Source organism: Stegostoma tigrinum, chromosome 7 (genome assembly GCF_030684315.1).
Source record: "Stegostoma tigrinum isolate sSteTig4 chromosome 7, sSteTig4.hap1, whole genome shotgun sequence".
In the NCBI taxonomy this organism is placed as follows: domain Eukaryota; kingdom Metazoa; phylum Chordata; class Chondrichthyes; order Orectolobiformes; family Stegostomatidae; genus Stegostoma; species Stegostoma tigrinum.
In genome coordinates this window covers 49031363-49055968 of record NC_081360.1, presented here as the reverse complement: position 1 = coordinate 49055968, position 24606 = coordinate 49031363, and the positions used below count along the sequence as shown (strand labels likewise).

Sequence of the window (24606 nt, the reverse complement as noted above, 5' to 3'; positions counted from 1 at the left end):
AGGAAATGACAGTTAGATCTCAAACTGGTTCACTGCAGATAGCAAGCAAGGCTGTTTCTAGAGGGGCTCACTCAATCCTTTAACTATAGCTGTAATTAAGACTTAAATGTAAGAGATGATGCTAAGACGATACAAAGATTGCTTGTGATTGATAGTGAGGAAAAAGCTATATAATTGCAGGAAGATATCAATGTCTGGTCAGTGGGCAGAAAAGAAGCAATCAGAACTCAATCCAGAGAAGTATGCAGCAACGCATTTAGAGATGGAAAACAACTTGAATAATATGCAAATAGTGAGATTCAATATATAGTAGATGGTAGTATTCTGAAGTGTGTTGAGGAACAGATGATCTTGGAGGGCATGTTTATAGGCATATGGGGCACTTTTATTTGCCAAGGTATAGAGCATAATGACAAGGAGGTAATGCTAGATGCTAAAGAACAGAAACTAAACCACTGGTGGAGTAACTGTATTTCTGGTCACTGCATGACACAAATTATCGTGTTAGATTATGTTAGACAGAATGCCAAGGAGACTTAAAAGGACAATACCAAAAATAAAGAATTTTAGCTAGGAGGAAAGATGGGAAAGACTTGTTTTCTATGAAATTGGGATACCTTAATTAAGGTACAGTATGTAAAATTACAAGGTCTTTAGATAGATGAGGTAGAAAGGTACCTGTTATGGATAGGGTGAGAAGGAGCTACTGAGAGAGCGCCTGTTCTCTTCCCTACTGCCGTAAGTGTGTGTGGATTTGGAAGAGAAAAATGTATGACATCTTAATTTTGACTGTGTGGACAATTTGAATGCTATCTTTTTGTGGGTGAAAGAAAAAGGATTATTTATTTGTGTGTTTACCCTGAAAATCTAATACTATCTTTATTATGGGTCTCTCCTACACACAGTTAAAGATTTTTAGACTCAGTTCCACCAGATAGTGACATGACCAGCACACAACTCCCCACAACAAGAAGTTGTTTTGACATCAGCCTTCTCTTTCTGTTTGGTAAGCATAAAGTGAAGGAGATGCCAGTGTTTTGAATGTGGTTTGCAGTTTGTCTTGTGTTTTTCTTTAATAAGGAACATGATATTGGTCATGTGTGGCATAGAGTAGGAGAATTCCATTTGTGTTTTTCTTTCCAAATTTACAGCCAACACAGGCACTGAAAGTTCAACTTGTAAAGAAACGTAGAAATATTTACAGCAAAAAAGGGGTCTCATTTGGCCCATCATGTATACATAGTCCAAAAAATTGTTTCCAGCCTATCCCCATCTTCCAGCTCTTGGTCTTTAACCTCGTAGGTCAGTTCAAATGTATATCAAGTATTTTTTAAATGCAACGAGTATTTATGCCTGTACTACACTTTCAGGTAGTCAGTTTCACCCTCCAGTGAAATTATTACTCCTCTACACAACTCTAATCCTTCTACCAATTACTTTTAAATATTACCCCTGATTATTGACCTCTTTGCTAGGGAAATGCCTCTAATATGCCCAGTAAAGAGTAAAACATTCGAGTTCAAATCTGCTGCACAGTCGCAAAAGGATGCATTCCAGGCTTGGGAGCTTGCTGGTGGAACTGAGTCTAAAGATCCATCCAAAGCATTATTAAAAATTTTGCTAAGCACGGCCAAAGCTAGATGTTAGACCTCTCTAGAAGTCAAACCTCAGATTTGCTGCACAACTTGATACTATTTGACAATTTAATCTTTCTCCTTCAAATGACGTAGACAATGAATGGATACATCTCTATGATCAGATCTACAAGGTTTTAGCTTACCTCTTGGGATCCTGCAGACAAAAATGCCAAGATTAGATGAGGCTGACATAAACAACTCCCATATTCTCAGATAGAAACAACTTTCACATGCAAGTCTTCTGGCAGCTCCACAGTGTCTCAAAGGCTGCCATAATGACAACAAGTGGCACCGGACTTGTGCCATGAAGCACCAGGCATAAGTGTTGATAGCACTTATCTCAAGACTGTAGAAAATCTCACACAATAGTACTGTACTCTCCAAATGTAATATTACTGATAAAGATATCAATACACACATCCAGAGATCAAGTTCCTTGTCTGGCCAACTCCATGATCATGTCTGAGCACAGCATGGCACTAAACTGAAAGCTAAAACCAACTCCAGCAGACCATTGTTCTTTTCACCCTGCAGCATGGTGTGTAAGATTGGATAAGTGAAAGATGTCACAGCATATCCCTGGATCACTTGTAATAAAAATTCATGAGGTCATCCATAAGAATTTGACAGCAAATCAAAATAGCAAACAACAAGGTCCTTCATTGTGCTGGCCTTAACAGGTCACCAAGGAGGCCACCTTTCAGAAAATCTAAGGCGGGCAAATCATTTCAAATGATATGGAGAACAATATAGTCTTTACAAAAACCTTGGCAAAAATCTGTAGACTATATCTTTTGAGAAAACACTGCAGCCAACCAGTCTGTGAGGTGGCAAGCAGCAATATTTGGTTTGTCTCTGATGAAGGGTCTAGGCCCGAAACGTCAGCTTTTGTGCTCCTGAGATGCTGCTTGGCCTGCTGTGTTCATCCAGCCTCACATTTTATTATCTTGGAATCTCCAGCATCTGCAGTTCCCATTATCTCTAATATTTGGTTTAGCCTGTTTCAAGGACCGTCAACATCAAAGTTGCAACATTGGACCTTCCCAGAAGAACGTCGGAGGGGGCACAGCTCAAAGTTTCCCTGAATATCAGTGACAGCAACAGTATTTACAGTTCTGTGGATGTTCATGCTGATCAGACTCTTCAATCATGAGAAGGCTCACAGAAGAGATGTAATATCTTTCAGCTCGAATATGCTCAAACAATGAGGAATCTATCACTACTTGGTACCAGTTAAGTGAAACAAAATGTTTCCAAATCTATTATCTAAAGTAATAGCACTTCTTGATTATGAAGCTATAACTTACAAACATAATAAGTCTTCAGATTTTAGAATAGAGTACTTTGCAGGGTTGGCTGAGTGGTTGGCCTTTCTAGTACAGTTAGTATTGGAGAAGATGAAATTCCCTACTATTATTACCCTGTTATGTTTGCACTTCTGTGAAATATACAGATGTAACTACCATTCATATCTCTCCATGACTTGTTGGGTGTTTACAGTACACTCCCAATAATGGATTGCCCCCTCTTCGTTTTTACATTCAACCCATTTGTCCTATGGATAAGGATATGGAAGCTAGAGAACTTAGGAAATAAAAAGTAATAACTTGAAAAGTGTTCATTTTACAGAGGAGGAGGTTCTGGATGTCTTAAAATGCATAAACGTGGATAAATGCACAGGACCTGATCAGGTTTATCCTAGAACTGTGAGAGAAGGTAAGGATGAGATTGTTGGGCCCCTTGCTGAGATATTTGTATCATCATTAGCCATAGGTGAGGTGCCAGAAGACTGGAGGTTGGCTAACGTGGTGCTACTATTTAAGAAAGGTGGTAAGGAAAAGTCAGGGAACTATAGATCGGTGAGCCTGACATCAATGTTGGAAGATATTCTGAGAGACAGGATCTCCGTATATTTGGAAAGGCAAGAACTGAGTAGGGATAGGTAACATGGCTTTGTGCATGAGGAATTGTGTCTCACTACCTTGAATGAGTTTTTTTAAGCAGTAATGAAGAAGCTTGATGAAGGCTCAGCAGTAGACTTGGTCTATATGGACTTCCAGCAAGGCAGCAAGGTTCCACATAGTAGACTGGTTAACAACATAAGATCATTTGAAATGCAGAGAGAATCAGCTACTTGGATATATAACTGGCTTGAAGGTAGGAGACAGAGAGTGGTGATGAAGGGTGGTGGAGAATTGATTTTTGGACTGGAGGCCTGTGACCAACGGTGTGCTGCAAGGATCGGTGCCAGGTCCAATTCTTTTTGTCATTTATATAAACGATTTGCCTGTGAATATTGGAGGTCTGGCTCATAGGCTTGCAGATGGCACCAGACTTGGTGGTGTAGTGCATAGCCAAGAAGGTTATCTCAGAGTACAAAGGGACCTTGATAAGTTGGGATGATGAGCTGAGGAGTGGCAGATGGACTTTAATTCAGAAAAATGTGAGGTGCTGCATTTTGATAAGGCAAGTTAGGGCAGAAAATATATACTTAATGTAAGGTGCTGGACAGTGTTGCTGAAAAAAGGGACCTTGGAGTGCAGATTCATACATTCTCGAAAGTGGAGTTACAGGTCAACAGGATAGTGAAGAAAGTGTTTAGTACACATGCCTTCAATAATCAGTGTGTTGAATATAGGAGTTGGGAGGTCATGTTGTAGCTGTGCAGGACAGTGGTTAGGCCATTTTTGGAATACTGCGTTCAATTCTGGTCTCCCTCCTATAGGAAGGATGTTGTGAAATTTGAAAGCGTTCTGGAAAGGTTTATTACGATGTTGCCAGGTTGGAAGCTTTGAGCTATGGGGGAGGCTGAATAGGCTGGGGCTATTTTTCCTGAGTGTCAGAGGCTGAAAGGTGACCTTACAGTGGTTTATAAAATCATGAGGGGCATGGATAATGTAAACAGCCAAGTTCTTCTCCTCAAAGGTTGGGGAATCCAAAACTATAGGGCATGGGTTTAAGGTGAGGGGAAAGATTTGAAAGGGACCTAAGGGTCAACCTTTTCATGTAGAGGGTGTTGAATGTCTGGAATGAGCTCCCAGAGGAACTGATAGAGGCTGGTACAATTACAACTATTGGCTATTTGAAAAAGAAAGGTTTAGAGGGATAGGGGACAAATGCTGACAAATAGGTCTCGATTAATTTAGGATATTTGGTTGGCATGGATGAGTTGGACCAAAGGATCTGTTTCTGTGTTGTACCTCCATTCAGTATCTCACTCTCCCACTATATTAGTGCAATACCCCACCAACAGCACCAGTACCACACACCCTCATCACCATAAGGCTGTTGTTTTGATCCTATTTTGATTCAGACTGACTTTCCTCAGATATAGACTATTTAATTCAGGAATCTAAAATGCTTCCTCCTTCTCCAATTATTCACACCTACTCTATCTTCACTAGCAAATGGCATCACAAGAAATCCGAAATCGTAACTTTTGAGGTTCTGCAACCTAGTTCCCTAAATTCTTGTTGCAGGACCTCATGCCTCTTTCTACCTATGCCATTGATACCAATGTGAACTACAACCACCCCCTCACTTCAGAATGCACTGCAGCCATGCACCCTTGACCCTGACCCCAGAGACTCAACACCCCACCCTGAAGACATGTCTGTAGCCAAAGAAATAGCTATCTGTACCCATTTCTGTTGAGTCTACTACCATTCTTGCTCTTCTCTATCTCTTCCCACCTAGTGCAGCTAAGGTATGGCTCAGATATCTGATTAAAATGGTAGTGTGAATGACATCTCAGCTGACCTACTTAAGCTGACAAATAAAGATTTGTGAATCATTAAGTCTTAAGAAAGAAAGAATGTTTCTCTGTAGTTGCTGGGAGACAAGAAATTCTTTTAGGTGTTAATCATGACTCAATAGCTGCACTCTTGACTGTGAATCAGAATGATGTAGGTTAAAGTCAGAAACATAGGACAAAATCCAGACTGACACTCCAGCATATTGAGGAAGTGCTATCTCTGGAATTAAAGTTAAACAATGGCTCTGACTGGTCTTGCAGGCAGATGTTATCTATTTAATCACACTATTCAGGGAGAAGCAAGGCTGCTGACTCCTGGCCAATATTTAGCTTGGTATTCAAACCAGTTAGAAAAAAAGGATTGGTTCAAAATGATGGGGTGGAATGCCCATAATCTTGCTGCCAAAATGTGATCCTATTAGCTATGGAGAAGTGGCAGTTGTACTCATTCGGTTGTGTATTTATATGAGTATGGTGGCCTGCCACTAGTTAGAGTTCAATAGCATGAATTAGGGCCAGAAACAGCTTATTCTAACCTTGCTGCCTATGGAGTAAACATCTCCTTTATAAGGCTCCTGCTGTTTAGCACTTCAACCACTTTGTCCTTCTTGGATTGTAACACTCCAAAAGGATAATAAAGATGCTCTTTTAGCCATCACTGAAATTTTAGCAGTGATAATAGAGGTGGATGTCATGTTCTGTCTGGGGAGACCAACAGGGGAACCCTGGCCATTTACCTGCCGCTTCACACCTGAGAAGTGCCTACCTGTTTAGATATTCTTTTCTGCACTTTTCTCCCTGGCGCCAATGATGCCCCTATGAAAATGGCACCAACATCTCTACATCACGGGAGCGTTCCTGACTGGCTGTGGCAAGTGGTCACTCCTGCCCCAATCCCATTTAGCATCTTCCATGTTGTCCTCCTGTCCCAGGCTCCATCTCAGTAGTGTTCACTATTCCCATTGACACTGCTGAAGCTGCTCTGCTAATAGCCCTTCAACTAGCTTGCATTGCCTGAGAGTGAGCACCTGTCCTCTGTAGGCTATTGTGGACCAAATGTGGCCCTCGGTCCCCAGACTGTCAAAACAAAAATGTATGCAGCAACTTGAGTAAACAAGACCAGAGATGAATGCAAATCTTAGTCATATTCCCGAACATATGAAGTCAGACATGCTTAAAGGAGTGGCTTTCAGTCAGGGTTCCCTATTTTCTTCTGTAAGAAATTATCCCCTTCTACGCCAACAAAAAAAGTTCTAGAAGTTAATCACAGTCAGAAGATGGTGGCTGTTAAGGACCAGGCGAATAACATTGGTATGCATTTGTGCAAATGGAGCACAAACATTGCTACTTGAGGTTGAATGGCAAAGAGGAATTTGGGATCTACGGGACTAATATGACAGTGGTCCTTAATGTAGTATGTGAACATCCTGAGACTTGCATGATAAAATGTATTGTTCACTATCAATAATCTTTTATCAATTAGTCGCTAAATAGACCCAGCCAAGGCACAAGGAATATCTCAGCGATGGAAAGCTAATTGAATTCAGATGTTAACACAGACCAGGGTAACAGTTTCACTTTATAAGTTATGTAACGCTGTAACTAGGTTAGATGCCAGGAGATGGGTCATTTCTTAGAAAATATTAAACCTGCAGAAAAGACTGCCAGCTCGAGTGTTAAGTGATGATGCACTGAATTCCTTCAAGTGAGAGTCAGATCTGTTCTGAGTTGGGTGAAGATCACTCTGTACAAAAGGTACATACTGTATGAGATTAACCATGGCCACAGTGGTATCCTAGAATAATTTTGATTGTTCAAGGTAGGGTCAGTTAGAATTTTTGAGACATCTCCTTTCCCCACCCCGTTGTGATCTCTTTCAGAAATCACTAACTTCAAAACAAATGTTTTCAGTTAATGGCTGGGAAAGTAACACAAGATTGCAGTTTTAAACTTGTTACTATAGAAAATGATTGAAAAACAAAGCATTATTAACTAAGGCCTGCTGTTTTTTTTATGAGAGAACATGACCCAGATCTTGCTTGGGAAGACTGCTGCTGCAGCACTGTAAACAGAAGTTTATGTGCCAGGACTATTGCAGAAGTCCTGATGTTGCTGACTCCACACGAACTAAAATTTCTTGAGAATTGAATTTCCTAGTGGACTGGCATCTTAAACCAGTTAGATTCAGATCATCCATGGAAGCTGTCGCTCTCTCCATGGCCGTGACCATCCCTGGCAGACCTGATCCCCAGCCTCCCCTTCACAACCTGACTGATACCACCCCTGAGTTGCCTTGATTCCACTTCGCTATTTGACACAATTCTGTATCTGAAAACATCTACACAGATCCAATCCAACCCCTGATTGTCCAAACTCCCGATTTGCTTCCCACTTGACCTGGCCAATTATCTGATTCCTCCAAACTGCACAACCTCAATGTTTCTGACCACCCTCTACCTGACACCTGAATACTTCCATCCACCTCCAATACCCTGTCCTGGACCCAACACACACCATGCCCTAGTCCTGACCCCTCTGACTCCAAATACCACTGAAATCTGCCCTGACAACCCTCCCACAAACCAAACACACCCCCCTTTTATGACTCACCTTAAGCACACACCAATTTACTTCGTACCCTAAATTTAAGCCCCATCCACCTGCCACCCTCATCCCGCAGAGAACTGGCATACTAATTACCACCACTTGCCAATACACCCCTCAGCTATCGGCCACACTGACACCCCTCTCACCTGCCATTCAAACCTATCTGGCATTTTACACCCATGTCTGGCACTCTTCTCCTTCCCCACCTGGCACTTGAGCCTCCATCCATCTGGGACCTTAGCCCCTCCCCCACTTATCATGCGTACTTACCTTCGCTTGGTGGCTGTACAAGTGGTTTTGGATCATTATAACTCGGAATATGGCAAGAATTGTCATGGAAAGGTTCTGGTTTCAATGCCAACCCACTTTGCTCCTGACCCCATGATTCCTGGACTGTGGTAGATTGCTAGAGCTGAGAATTCTTCTGGCCCGGAACTTCATATGGAGAACACGTCTAAAGGAAAGCATGTTTCTGACCCTGACCGGAAGATCTGGGCCCTCATTCTTAAAAGCACACATGGCATTCATTATGCAATTGCAGTCCTTAAAGAAAATAGTTCACAGTTGCTTCCAAAGTATTTAAATTTCCCAATTTTTCTCACTATTACTTTCAAGTGACCACCTCCAGGTGCTTACCTTCATTTTCAGGGGATTTCTAAATTCTTTAACAGCAGTAAAACCTGTCCTAATGATTATTTTCCTCTGACCACACCAACATAAACTCCTGGAATCCTTAAGTGGCTATCTGATCTTCAGAATATGCAGGCAATCAGATGAGAAAATATTGGACAGTCTCAGCTTGTGTCCACTGGAATTTAGAAGAGTAAGAGGTCACTTGAATGAAACATAGAAGATCCTGAGTGGTCTTGACAAGGTGTATATTGAAAGGATGGTTCCTCATGTGAGGTTCTAAAGTTAAGCATCAATGTTTAAAAATAAGGGTTTACCCATTCAAGACAGAGATTAGGAGACATTTGTTCTCACAGAGGATCAGGATTCTTTGGAACGTTCTTCCTCGAAAGATTTTGGTAGCAGAGCCTTTGAATCTTTTTTCAGGCAGAGGTGTTAGATTCTAGTTAAGCACGGGGTGAAAAATAAGTAAGAGGCCTGAAATGTGGAACAATCAAATTAACCATTATCTTATTGAATGGCAGAATAGATTGAGGGATCTGAATTGCCTTCTGCTGCTCTTAATTCATATGTTAGTATGTTCAAATGGGGCATCTATTCAAATAGGAGAACCTTTAATTCTGGTCTTTTAACATTATTCTGTATTCTGATCCTCTTTGGTTGCATGCCTTTGCTTTGTCTGTATTCTAATTCTGCTTATTTTTTTACTTCCTGTAACCAGTCTTATATCCTTCCAATCTGAGCTCCTCTCAGATTCCTATTCCCTTGGTAAGCTGGTTTAAACCCCCCCAACAGCAGTAGCAAATCGCACCATGAGGATGTTAGTTCTCGCCCTGTTGGCAACCCATTATTTTACAGGCACAGGCTCCACTTGCCTGAAAACTGGTCCTAACGTTTCAGAAACTTGAACCCTTCCAACACCAGTTCTCCAGCCCTGTGTTCAGTTGCTCAATTCTCTTTGTTCTGTGTTCACTGACATATGGGACAGGGAGTGATCCTGAAATTACAGATGTTAAACTTGTTAATGGAAAGTGAGAAAACATTTCAAGGCCGCCCTCAAAGCCTCCCTGCAAAATGCAATATCCCTTCTGTCTCATGTGAATCTCTTAACCAAGGCGACACCTGTGAAGGCACCAGCTACCTTGGACATCTCTGACATTGTTCTCGGCCTCAAGAGCTGCAGCACACTGACTCCAGCAATCACTCATGTCCTAAAACCCTGAGGACAAGCTTGTGTAACTGGTGACTTGCAGATCTACTTGGCCAGGACACGTGGTGTGACCATGACTTCTCACATGCTTCTGGCTGAATATTCCTTTTGGACAACTGCCCTCCCATGCCTTAACTTTACAGGCTATTTATTGGAGGTAGAATAGCTTATCAGTTACTCAGCTTTGCAGATACTTCTGCTGCATCAAAGTAAGAACCAAAATGGTGAAAAAATATCCCTCCTTTTCCCTTCACTGACCTCCCTGCTCACACAATCAGTACCTTCTCTCCCAGCTTACAATGTGAATTCTGTGTTTCAGCTATATTTGCCTGACAAAGAGAAATAAAAGTATTCAGTGAGAACATTAAAGGTTGGGGGTGTTAGTAGTTGAGAGGATATTGTGGATAAATGAAGAATTTAAACAGAGACAAATTAAACTGAGATCTGACAGTGACCTTGTTGAAAAATAAATATGTTAGAAAAAAATTGATTGTTAATTTTAAAAGACCAATTGCCTGAAATCTGTCAAGTTGTCTGATCATCTTAGTTCCACTTAGACAATGAATACAGTTCTAAATTGATGGCAAAATGAATGAACCACATTACAAACCGAACTAACTATCTTAAATTGGTTGTGAATATAATTAACCTTCAGAATACATTGATAGCCTTTTGATAGTTAATAGTATTTTGATATAAGAATTTGTGATGACTTTTCAACACAGATCTCACAGGTAAGGAGACAATGTAAACTTTCTCAGAGACCTGGTGTAAAGGACTTGATCAGCAATAAAGAAAACTAATAGTGTGACAGAAGTAACATGGAAATAGAATCATTTTAGAAATTATGGGATGTTAAAGTTATAGAGAGAGCACATTGTGCAGTCATTTTTAACTTTGACTTATTTTTGATAAAATCAACTCAATTTGCAGTTATAATTTGTTCATTGTAACTTTTTGTTGGTGAATGAAATTGTTCATAAATTTGAATATCTTTTTCAGGTAGCTGTTTTTACATATTCGTACATGGTATAATGAGAGTGACTCACAACAGTTAACACTTAAACTATTTTCCTAATCAACCTGTTCAGAGATGTCATTACATACTTCTGGAACAGGTGGGACTAGAACTCAGGCCTTCTGGTCCAGAGATGCGGACACTACCACTGTACTACAAGAGGGCCCTGAGCATTGTATCATAGAATCATAAAGCAAAGAAGAGGCTGTTCAGCCAATTGAGTCTGCACCAGCAAAAAACCTACACTAAATCTGCGCTAATCTACTTTCCTGCACAATGTCCAAAGCTTTGAATGTTATGACATTTCAAATGCTTGTCCAAGTACTATTTAAAAGGTGTGAGATTTCTCACCGCAACTACCCTCCCAGGCAGACCATTCTAGTTCCCCACTATCTTCTGGATAAAAAAAATCCTCAAATCCTCTCTAAGTCTCCTGCCTTTCATCTTAGAATTATGTTCACTTGTTATTGTTCCCCTTGGTTTTGACTAAGGTGAGCAGATGCTTTCTATCACACTGAGCATGCCCCTCATAATCTTATTCACACCAGTCAGGTCCTCCCTCAGCTTTCTCTGCTCCAGAGAATACAACCCAAACTTACACAGCTTCTCTTCATAGCTGAAATGCTCCATCCCTGGCAACACACAGGTCAATATGTGCAATGACATCCTTCCTATAGTGTAGTATCCAGAACTGCGCAAAGTACTCAAGCTCTGGCCTAACTAATCTTTTGTACAGCTCCAACATGACCTTCCAGCTCTTATAATCTGTGTCCTGACTGAAAAATATTGGTGTTCTGCATGTCTTCTTAACAACTCTATTAGCTCGTCCTGTTGCCTTCAGGGATCTGTGGACAAGCACCTCAAGATCCTTTCGTTCCTCTGAGCTTCCAAGAGCCCTACCATTCATTAAGTACTCCCTTGTCTTATTAATTCTTCCAAAGTTCTTCATTTCACATTATCAGAGTTAAAGACCATCTGCCACTGATCTATCCATCTGACCAAACCATCTATATCCTCCTTTAAACAGGACCTTCCTCCTTGATGTCAACCACCTGGCCAATCTTCATATTATTCACAAATACACTTATCACTCCCTTCACATTATCTTCTATATCATTTATGTGTGGCATAAACAATAAGGGATCCGGCACTGATCCTTGCGCGATGCCATTGGCTACCAGCCTCCAGTCACACTAACAACCTTCTACCACCATCCTCTGCCTCCTACCACTAAGCCAATTTTCCATCTAACTTTCAAGTTACCTGGATCACATGTGTTTTTACCTTCTTTGTCATTCTCCCATGTGGGATCTTGTAAAAGGCTTTGCTGAAATCCGCATTAACTAAATCAACTGCACTACCTGTATCTATAAGCCTAGCCACCTCCCAAAAAATTAAATCAAATTTTTTGGGCATGACCTCACTCTGAAAAAGCCATGCTGTCTATTTCTGATAAAATCATGCATCTTCAAATGAACTCTGATTCTGTCCTTCAGAATATTCTCCAATACTTTCCCTACCACTGATGTGTGATACACTGGTCTGTGGTTTATCTCTCCCAGTCTTCTTGAAAATTGTCAACTACGTTAGCTCCAGTTCTCTGATACCTCCCTTGTGGCCAGGGAGGAGTTTAAAAAATTGAGTCAGGGCCCCTGTAATTTCCTCTCTCATTTCCCACAGCAGCCCAGGTTTCAACTCATCCAGACCTTGTTCACTTTTAAGCCCAAAAGCTCAAATATCTCCTCACTCATTATGTCAAACTGCTCAAGAATTTCACATTCCTTCTTTTCAGATTCTGTACCTACATCTTCTTTCTCCAAAATGAAGATAGATGTGAAGTTCAGGTTTAAAGCCCTACCAATGCCCTCCTGCTCCATGCACAGATTGTCCTCTTGGTCCTAATGGTCCCTGCACTTTCCCTGGTTATTTGATTCACCATGGTATATTCATAGAATATCTTGGGAATCTCCCTAATCTTAACTGTAACAATTTCTCATGCAATCTCTTTGATCTCATAATTACTTTCTTAAGACTCCCCCTGGACTTTCTCTCCTCTGTTTGGCTCTTCGTTAACTGGCTCCCTTTGTATTTGTTAAAAGCCTCCCTTTTCCTTCTAATTCAGTCCTGAATATTGCCAGACATCCAGAGACAGGGATTGTTGCTCCTATATTTCACCATAGAGTAAATTACAACTGTAGTGTTGCTGAAAAAAAGGCATGCCGCTGAAACTTTTCATTCTACGTTCAGTAGGGCAGATGCAAAATTGGAAAATGTCAAAGGGTGTAACAATTTATAGTGCACGACAAAAGGGTGCTGATCAATTGGCAAGTTGATTCTAATCGGTCAAGGCATTTCCATGGAGATTGCGTCAAGGAGCAATTGTCCCTGAAGCATTTATTTAAGTCAAAATGGGTGCAATGCCTGGACATGCTCCTTCCTGCTGCAGAGGACAAGTCCTTGTATATGAATATATGTAGCTTTTAGCAAGCAGAAGTGAGCTTACGTTGTGAGCACAAATCATAATCTTAAATTGATTGTTAGTGAAAGTAACATTGGTAGCCTTCTGATGATGAATGAATTTTTATATGAAAAGATGTAATGAGTTTCCTTATACAGATAGTAGTTTCGGCTGGGGGAGTTTTTCTTCATTGGTATATTTCCTCAATTGCTCATGTACAAAATTACAAAACTTTGGATTGCTAAATGAATAAAACAAATAGGAATAATGTATATATCTTCAATCTTAGTTCATGACAATTCATAATGTACATGGGTGAAACCATGTTTAGAGTATAATCAGAAATCATAGTGGTAAAAAAACACGAGAAAGATTGAAGTAATGGGATTTTTGATGGAAAATCTAAATGAAAATCAAGGTTTATAATGTAGAACAATTAGAAACTAAGGGAGGTATGGAGTTCTGTGACAATTGAACATACAACTACTATTTAGTTAAGCAGCAGGCCATTGAAAACATCAGGTTGAATGATAAACTGAGTAACATGCACTTGCAGTGGCAACTTGCAATGGACACACATGAAATTTGTTTAGTTAGTTAATAAAGAACTTTAATTCCAAACTAATGCAGCTAAATGATTCCCAAATGAACTGGTATTAATACACGACAGACAATCAAGGCATAGCTCCCTCTTTTGAACTTGGCTATGAAATAATAGATCTAATGGAGTGCACATGGGGCAATTGGCCAGGCAATGTTGTAAATTTGTATTGGAGCCTATGCAATTTTTCATACCTTTGTTTAAATGGATGGAAATTCAGGTAATACCTGTTGTGTGTGTTTTGAATCTTTACTCCTTGGAGAAATGGCAATTCTGAGCACAATCAGAGGTGCACAGCAAGTAAGCTGCATTTCACACAGTTACAAGTTGCCTGGATGAGTGAAATTCCAGTAACATCCAAGAAGCTTGATATCAACCAGAATAATGCAGCTCATTTGATCAACACACCATCTACTCCACCTTAAACATCTGCTTCCTCCATCATTGGTATGTAGTGGCAACAGTGTATCCCATTTACAAGAATTACGGCAGGAAGTCTCCAAGCCTCATTGAGCAGCAACTTCCTAATCCATAATCTCTACCACATAGAAGAACAACGGTAGCAGATACATGGGAATATCACTAGAACAGTATCACTGTCACTGGATTCAAAATGTTGAACTACCTCCTTAGCGGCAGTCTAGGTGTACTTAGGCAACAGGGTTCTCTGTAAGATAACAAAGTGTGAAGCTGGATGAATGCAGCAGGCCAAGCAGCATCTCAGGAGCACAAAAGCTGACGTTTCAGGCCTAGACCCGTTCTCTGTAGTTTGAGAAGATTATTTGCCACAACTTTCTCGAGCAATTTGGCATGGGCAATAAACACTGGTCGATAGAACAATTTTCTATGAAAGGACAGTTAGAACTTTTTCCCTAAGACTTAACATCTTATGGTCAATCCATCAGGGCACTTGATTTGTACCCATGGTGATATATTCAGTAGTAAGACTAAACAAAACAAAAAACTAAGAATTGCAGATGATGGAAATCAGAAACAAAAACAGGATCACTGGACCAGAAACATTAAGTTTATTTTCTCTCCACAGATGCTGCCAGACCTACTGAGTTTTTTTCAGAAATTTCTGTTTTAGTATTCAGTGATAAGCTTTGGTGAGCTGAATGTCCTTTTCTCATCCCTGATTATATTTTCTTATATTGCCTTATCTTCAAACACTTTTATAATTAAGACACAGAATACTGGAAAAAAAAGCATCAACCTGAAGCACGAACCCTGTTTCTCTGTCCACAGATATTGCCAGAACCTTTGAGTATTTCTAGAATTTATTATCTTTATTTCAAGTTTCCAGCATTTGCAGCATTTTGTTGTTATACTTGGGATCAATATTGCACTTATGCGTGAGGGTGGAGTGACAGTTAGTTCATTTGGCTACTTGGCTAGTGTCATAATACCACCAACAGCACGGGTTTCATTTCTGGCCTGGCTAAAATAGACCTGGGACTTACCTTCTTGCCCTGCCCCTCTAACTGGAAGGTACTGCCAAACAATCATTGACAAAAACTTCCAAGAAATGAGTTTGAAGCATCAGCAAACAGTAAAGCATCATCCAAGGATTCATCTCTGGGAAGAGTACACGTCACATGCTATTGTACAAATCTGTTTATGATGGAGGCTTTTGGCAAAAGTAAAATAGACAGCTGCAATTTGTGACAGTGGTCTACTCAGGATCAATTCTTTTACATGACAGCACAAGCTAAATTTGCCACCAATGTTGAGAATTGTCCGTATGGATCAATGGCTCCTTTAAAAACCTGAACTATGCCTCTATTGAAATCAGTTGCTAAAGAACAATCCAGTAAATCAGTTTAGAGACAAATAGTAACATACAAATCTATTGTCACATTTATTGGATAAAAGTTAATAATCAATTAGAAAAAGACACCACATTAGTAAGGAAAAAATACAAATTTATTGCCATTTTATTACTTTTTAAACATTTTTACAAAATACTCCAATTATATTTTTAGATAAATTTAATGTCAAAATAAAACAAATTACCTTAATACAATGATTGAATAACAAATAATTATTTCTACTTCATTAAAATGTCTATCAAGTGCTCAACAAGTTTATTAAGGTAGGAAATACAATTAGCAAGTAATTGGGTTAGCGTATATAATGCAGAATCTCTTCATAGTCTACTGTTGAAAAATTATGCAAGTTAAGACAGAATCTCTTCAACGTGATTTGTACATTGGGAAAGGCACCAGCTTCAAAAAATTCCCATTATTCTATTCTAAATGTAGGTCACATTTATATAGAAAGGGAAAAGGTAAATTTTTCAAAGCCACAGCCACAAGTCAGAAATATGTATATATACATACATACATACTAGTGTGATCATATGGAATTTTGCAATGCCTTTACCAGAGTTGCATTATTTTAAGCTCGCATTCTTAATAATTAAATTGATTTTACATTGTGAAATTAATATTTTAACTAGCAGTAAAATGCATATTGAACCAATTTTTGCCCTCAATTTAAATTCAAGGTTAATATAATTTTATTTGAATAATGAATTTTTAAAATCCAGACAACATGCCATGTTTTAAAAGTTCAGATTTTGATAAAGGTAAATAGCACAAGGGGAGTAAAGGAGAAAAATAGCTTTCATAATCCTCATGAAGTTGTAGCATAAAAATTGCTGTATTGTATACGTTAAAGAAACTGTAGTGTTACTGTTAAAGAACATGACTAAAAGAATGCCTCCAAATACTTGGAGACTCTTTGGCCTCTGATGTTGTCCAGGAACTATTTTAAGTAAGAATTCACAAGCACTTTACATGAGGTGGTCTGGAACATTCAAGGCACTAACCATGAAGGGAACGAGAGCAGTGAAAGATATTTTGTTATGGTGTGTGTGATCTACCAGAAGGCAGATACTTGGCTCATTGTCTGCTAATGCTTCTTTTTGAGCTGTTTCTTGCAGTTCTTGTGAGTAATGGCTTGCTTGTGACTGTCTTCCACTCTCTTGGGTGGGGTGAGCAGGCAGGTCAACCTCAGTTAAAGTGGGAATTAAATCTGTAAAGCTGCTGTAAGTCTGAACCACATATGAGTCATGTAGCCAACTGGGCTAACTGGCTCCCCACTGTGAAAAAATCTCTACTATTTGTGGATTTCTCTGCAGTTTTAACACTGTTTATTGAAGCTTATTTTGTTATGGTAAATGTTTTTTAATAATTGAGAGTTGTAGTCTGTTATGCCAGCAAGAAACAATACTTTAAAGATTTCTGCTGTACTGGTTTATTTTAATGTACTTACCCTCATTAATAGATTTGTACTGCAGTGCTATGTCCATATTGACAGCAGTGACCAAGGGAAAATTCTGGCTACCCACACCAAGTGCCATGGAGACAGTTTATAGATGGGCAGTGCTGAAATTTCAATCATCAATGAAGCCTGGGCAAGTAAGTACATTGTGAGAATTGATGGTGCAGCATTACCAGGGAGATGGTTGACAGCTTATGGTTTTTTAGTCCGGGTAGGACGATGTAAAGGAGACACAGCAATATTTTGCAACAGGTTAGCTTGTTAACACTTCTTAGTGACTCAGGAAAGGGTCAGATAAATAACTTAAACACCTGCCAAAGGAACTCGTGATTCTTTCCCCACAATGCCTCCTAAGGTACTAAACATGGTTTCCATCACTAACTGTAAAAGAATTACAGCACCCTGCAGAAAAACAAAGCCGTTATTTATTCAGAAAATCAAACCTTTACGGCAAATGTGAATCTGCCACTTAATAGCCATTAGCTCAGTGGTAGCTCAAATTGAGCATCAACAGATTCTTGTCCTTGATTTAATTCTGCCAATGGTGGAGAGTATCAGTGTCACATAGAAAATTTGGGTGCAGTAAAGGGCATGGGGTGGTATACCCATTTCCATGGCTCTACTTGGAAGCATGAGAGGACTCTTAGGAAAATTGTTACCTAGCAATAGCAAGAACTGCAAATGCTGGAGTCAGAGTTGATACAGCATGGAGCTGGAGGAACACAGCAGGTAAAACAGCATCAGGGGAGCAGAAGGGTTGATGTTTCGGGCCTCGACCCTTCATTTTTTGCGGAGATGGTTACTGGATATGGAGATAGTGAGGTCCAAGAAGGGGAGGGAGGTATCAGAGATGGTCCTGGTGAATTTGAGGTTGGGTGAAAGGTGTTAGTAAAGTTCATGAACTGTTCAAACTCCTCATGGGAGCATGTGGTAGCATCGATACAGTCACCAATGTAGCAAGGGAGAGGTGGGATATAGTGCTGGTGTAACAGCGGAAGAGGGACTTTTTCACATATCCTACAAAGTAGAAGGCAGAGCTTGTCCCATACGGGTGCACATAGCCACCCCCTTAGTTTTTTAGGAAGTGGGAGGAGTTAAATAAAATGGTCTTACCCTCAACAACGAGTTCCATTAAGCAAATGAGAATATTGGTGGCGGGGGGGTGCTGGTTGGGCCTGTGGGAGAGGAAAAAGCGGAGTGCTTTTAGGCCATCTGCATGGGAGATACAAGTGTACAGGGATTGGACATCCATGGTAAAGATGAGTTTTTGGGGGCCGAGGAATTGAAAGTCCTGGAGGAGGTGGAGAGCATGGGTAGTGTCCCGAACATAGGTGGGAAGTTCCTGGACCAGCGGAGAAAAGACAGAGTCAAGGTAAGCGGAGATAAGTTCAGTGGGGCAGGAGCAGGAGGAAACAATTGGTTGGCCAGGGCAGTCAGATTTGTGGATTTTCGGAAGGAGATAGGAACCGAGCGATGTGGATTGGGGAACAATGAGGTTGGAGGTTGTGGGTGGGAGGTCTCCTGAGATAATGAAGTTATGGATGGTCTGAGAGGCGGTGGTTTGGTGATTAGGGGTGGAGTCAAAATTGAAGCGGTGGTAGGAGGTGTCAGAGAGTTGGCATCTGACCTCAGCGATGTAAAGATCAGTGCACCATACCACAACTGCACCCCGCTTTATCCACGGGTTTGATGGTGAGAGTGGGGCTGCGTGTTCCAATAGGGGGAGGTCAGAGTGAGTGAGGGGAGTGAAGAGATTAAGGCAATTGATGATGCATCAACAATTGGAGACGAAGAGGTCGAGGGAGGGTAGGAGACCTTGGGGTGGTGTCCAGGAGGATGGAGTATGTTGGAGGCAGGAGAAGGGGTCAGCAGAGGTTGGGTTAGACTTGCGGTCAAAGAAATAGACATGGAGGTGGCAGCAGCGGAAAAGTGTTTGATATCAGACATGAACAGAATTCATTGATGTGTGGGCGCTAGGGAACACTTGGTTGCTGTGGGCTGACCGTTCAGCCTCAGTCAGGGGTGTGTCTAGGGGGGATGGTGCAGGGCTTGGGGCTGGGACTAGGAGTTGGGAGTGGAGACTGTCTTGAGAGGGGCTCTGTGTATGGGGATGGTCACACAGATGGAAACGAAAGTGACGTTGGCGGTGGAAGTGACGTGGTCGACAGTATCAGTTGGAGAGGCAGAGGCAACTGCATGGTTAATGGTGCCGGACAAATTGAGACCAAGGTCCTGGATAGAGTTGGAGTCTGGTGCGGTGGAGGAAGTCTGTGTTTGGTGGTAAGAACAAGCAAGTTTGGTGTACTCATGGTCCTTGATGTCTAATAGGACAGAGAAGAAGCATCGGTTGAGGGTGTGGATCCTGCTTAGAATGAAAAACAGAAGAGGTCCCTTGCAGGCCTGAAAGACAGAGGCTCTGAGCCGGGACAAGGTGGACTATAGAGCGAGGAGATGACTGTACATGGCTGCGAGCATGGAGCAGAGAATCAGTAGAGAAAAATGTTTTTGGAGGCTCTAGATGTACTGTAGGTAGCAGTTGTCACAGTTTGGACCAAATTGGAGTGGTCTGAACGTTGTTTGAAGTCCATTGGGGATGATCCAGCTGTGTAGGCAGTTACTGAGAAACAAGATGTGGCTGTAGTACCAGGTTTGTTTCAGTATATGGTCAAGGACCTTCAGGGTGGAGGAGATCACCAGTGGGTTGCAGTGGGAGAGCGATCCACTGAGGTCTTTCCAGAGGGAGGAGGACAACTTCAAGGTGAGCTTCCTTGGAAGAGGTTTCACAGTGGGGTTATAAGTCACTCGGAGAGAGAAAGAACTGCAGATGCTGGGGACAGAGTCGATACGGTGTGGAGTTGGAGGAACACAGCAGGTCAGGCAGCATCAGAAGAGAAGGAAGTCAACATTTCGGGCTTAGACCCTTCATTAGGACAGTCAACCTTCCTGCTCCGCCGATGCTGCCTGACCTGCTGTGTTCCTCCAGCTCCACAAAAAATTTTCATCTAACCCACTTATTGAAAACTGTGCTGGTATTCAGTTAAAATCACACAAATTATTTGACTGAATTGAGTCCCTGAAGCAAATTTAAATTGTTATCTCCTCTCCTTAGCAAATAGCAAAGTTACTTCCCCCAGTCCAGTAAGGTCATTCTTACCATATGTATCCAAGATCTGACTGGAACTTTAAATTGGGCATCTAAACAAGGCTGGAGTTGAGCTTCTCACTAAATGATTACATTTGACAAAAAGTGGTGTAAAGGACGTTTTTTTTCTTCCCTCCCAAATATTTCCTGTTAACCTTTCTGACCTCTTTCTCTTTCCAGGAGGGTTTATCTTCTTCCATTTCCACCAGATTGACTGTGTTCTTGTAATACCCGACTCTGTAAACCTGAACTTTGACTTCCAACTCCATGTAATTGTTGGGACTGTGGCATTCAATTAGTTGTCTCAACAAAGACATCAATTTGATTTTCTCTCCTGCTGGATTTTGTACTATCAAAATAAAAATTAATTTCTTGGTGGCTTCCTTTCTGCCTTTCGCTTTGGTTTATAGGAGGAGTTTAGACAATTGGACATTTATTATGCTCTCTTTGTCCCTTTAAAACAATTGATCTATACAACACTGACAGACATTTGTTCCAATCTTCAGTGGACATGTGAATGCAGTTAATTTTTTTACAAAAACTCCAGTGAAATACATCTCTCATCTCAGCGGATTGTCTCTATGATCTTTTGATCAACTCTGAACTCAGAAGTTTCAAGACTTGAGTGTCAAGACACATCTTCACTTTGTCTTGTTTTTCCCTTTTGACATTGACATCAGGCATAAACAAACTGAAGTGTGCCTAGGAGAATGTCTAAACATTATTCATTAAGGTGAGCAACCTGTTGTAGACTGTGGCGTTATTTCACAAGAGATTAAAAAATTGTCAAGCCTGTTTTGAAGAGAACCTTGGAAATTACTGCCTAGTTGTCACTCATCCAATTCTTCTGTAAAGATGTTAGCAGAACCTGTATACTTCATTCAGTCTCTTTGTGTGTTTTGGCATTTTAAAAAGGTTAGAACTTCCACAAGTAGAGTTGTATGTTGCTTGTTCCTAGATTTGTTTAACTACAGCTAGAACTTATTTATTTGTACTGATCAGTAGTTCTGGTTAAGGACAGGAAAATGGTCAGTGTTTTCTCTTAGCCTGACCTGATGAGATAGGTAAATTGAAAAACTTGTGTGTACTTTAATGAAATCATTAACTTTTGTGGCGACCCTTGGAGGGGTGGGGCTCAAGAATTAACACACTTTCCAAAGCGAGTCATGATATTAGTCAAAAATGAGAAAAAGGCATGTCTCAAACCTGCCCAGATACAGCGGCATAAACTTTGTTCTGTAGATTTCTTCTTGGAAGCTCCTATAAGTACACGCTTCTTCAGTAACTTGGCTCATTTCCTGGAAAAGATTCAAATTAGATTCAACATTAACTCTTTCTCTCTCCATAGATGTCATACTTGCTAAGTTTCTCCTGCATTTTCTGTTTTTATTTCAGATTTCAAGCATCCAAACAATTTTGCTTTTGTTTCAGTGTCTCTTTGCTTCAATGGTTACAAAGTAGGGGATACAAATGACTGGGCCACCCTGCTAATGAAAATCTGTTTAACCATTGGTTTTGCAAGGCTTTGTTGTCGTCTACTGGTTACAATGATGGAGTGCAGCCTGTCTGAGCTATCCAGCCTGCTGAAGAAAGGCAGCCACCCAGGCTGGGGCAGGCGTGAAAGGTTAAATACAGTAGGGGGTCAGCATAAAAGAGGTTCAATATAAAAGTTGCAGGTAAAGGTGGGATGCTTGGAAGATATGGCAGGGAATTAAACATAAAGGGAGTGGCTATTTGGGCCACTAACAGAATCCTGGGGAATAGCAGTAGGCAGTTGCAAAGTCATTGTGATGAGACAAGGGTGACATTAAAGGGAATGACTGCAATTTGAGAGTGAGCTCATGAGGTGTGCTGTTAAAGGATATGGGGCGGTGTAAGGCTGAGGCTGGATATGGGGAGCTGCATGGGTGTGGGCTCAGGGGAAATTCAGGGGTCACTATGACAAGGAGAGGTTGAACCATGAGAGAGGGAATGCCAGAAAAAAGAAGGTAGTAATTGGGGTAATAAGCGTAGGTTAAAGGATGCACATTGAGGGTGAGGGAATTGGAAGAAAAAGCATATGAACTATTATTCTCTTCAGGACAGTCAAAGAAGAGCACCTCACCCAGAGCACTCAGTAGGAATAGCAGAAGAAACCTCATTTGCATATGTTGCAGCATAGCTCACATACCCAAAAATGAGTGAATCAAAACAGAATACAAAAAAAAATTGCATGAACACTTAGTTAAGGAACTTACACTGAAGTGAAATGCTCACTGTGGCTTAGGAATTAACAAGCCCTCACCTCTCATAACACCTACATACCATTCAGATCACAAAATACATTGCCAAAGAGCAACTTATATTTATCAACATGGTTGGCTTAGATGTGAGAGGATGATTGGTCTATATGAAGCTGTGCAGGAGCCTTCACCTGTCTTGGCTTTTTCAATAGTAAGCCATTATACATGCTGTATATTCCAAATTGTAGGGCTGTGTTGTAGGCAATAATGAACGCGACCAAGAATTAAAGTGACCAACGTGCCACATGCATGGAATGTAACACTCAAGGTTACACATTCTTTGCACACAAATGAATGAGGAAGAGAATATGCAGTCAGGGGTCATACAGGAAATGACGACAGGTCAAGTAGTTTTTTTTTCTTAAGATAATAGTCTGATAAGCACCCAAAGTTAAATTAAGAAGTGCAGGTTCTCAAAAGCAAACCAAACACCTTTTTCCTGCAATTTACTCACAGATCTTTACTTCAATGCATGTTGACCAGCTTATCAAACAACTGTATTGCCTTTGTGGTAGCTAAAGTGGAGGAAAAGGCAGAGGAACGCCCACCAACAACAACAGCAGAGATCCAGGACTCAGTGGACTCCAGATGTGGAGAAACATGCAGTGCCTGAAGAGGGGAACCAGACCATCAACCAGTATACTGCAAGAGGATCTAGCAAAGGGATTTAAACTACTTGCACATGAGTGAGCGCCAATGTTAGAGGTATCGTTACAAAACCAGGGACAGTGGGAATAAATATGTCACTTCTCACAGGAAGTTCTGCAGTTGCACAGCTTGGGATGACATGCTGTGCCTGTGATGTTGAAGATCACAGTGGATTAATCACTCTCACCAGCCGTTCCTTTCAGTCTTCAACTGGGAACTTGTGTAGTTTCTCCCAATCAGCCCCACACATGTACTATCTCAGAAGCCTTTCTCAGGAAAACATATCTGTTTGTACCATTCACCATGGACAATGAGAGCCGTTGGTGGGTTATTTCAAATCCAAGACCCATTGACTACAAACGGGTGGGACTCTGAGCTGCCCAGCATCATCCAGCCATGTCCCTGAATTCACTCTCTTAATGACCCATGCATTTGTGACAACAGGCAGCAATTCCTACAGGTGTGCCACCTGGAAAAGCTGCTGCAACAATTGCCCATTGGCAGGCATGATTGATCTCAATGAATAACCTTTGTGCTATATACTCCAACCAATGGAGAGTTTCCATCTATAACCATTAACTTTAATTTTGCTAAGGCTCCTTGATGTCAATCTCAGCTTATATCTGAAATTCAATTCTTTTGACCATTTTTTGGATCAACACTGAAATTGACTCTGAAACTCAGTGGCTTGATTGGAACCCAAATGAAGTATTACTGAACAGATTATTAAATAAATTCTCCTCAAAAGCATGGATGGCACTTTGAAGCACGCTACTGATAATTGAGAGTAGACCTATGAAGCAAAAACTAGTTGACTACGTTTATCCTTCATTTCTAGACAGGACATGCCTGGATAATTTTCCACATTGTCAGGCAGATTGTAGCTATAGGTTAGGGGTGCAGCTATTTCTGTGGCACAAGTCTTCAGTACATCAAATTGGACCTTGGGATGGCTCCCACTTTTGCTATGACCAGTACTTCAACCATTTATTCAAATCAAATGGGAATTATCCAAATTGCCTGAAGACTGGCATCTTTAATACTAGGGAGAATGGAGATGGATCATTCACTCAGCCCATCTGAGTTGAGAATGTATCAGCTTTGACTTTTGCACTGATGTCCTATGTGTCTGCTAGGATGGATGTGTGGTTCCCCCCTTAATTACTTATTTAATTGATCACCACCACTTATGACCAGATTTAGCATAACTGTACTTGACCTGTTCCATTTGGTTGTCAGATTGTAGCTTCATCAGGTTGTTATCTCAGATTTTTTTACGTGTTCCTTGTACTGCTCCATATGCTTTGCTCCTTTGTTCACCAGATGTGAGC

The 24606-nt window shown here is 40.8% G+C and overlaps 1 protein-coding gene across 13 annotated transcripts in view; it reads left to right on the top strand.

Annotated features, from left to right (window-relative positions):
* The window catches only part of LOC125453882 (solute carrier family 40 member 1-like), a 131818-nt gene that overhangs the window by 9926 nt on the left and 97286 nt on the right, over positions 1–24606 (top strand). For 11 of the 13 annotated variants that reach the window (XM_059647238.1, XM_059647236.1, XM_059647233.1 and 8 more), the window contains exon 3: positions 17207–17340. The exons of the other annotated variants lie outside the window; for them this stretch is intronic. The gene's annotated coding sequence lies outside the window, so the exon portion shown is untranslated. The remainder of the gene's footprint in view (positions 1–17206; positions 17341–24606) is intronic. 13 annotated transcript variants of the gene reach the window in all.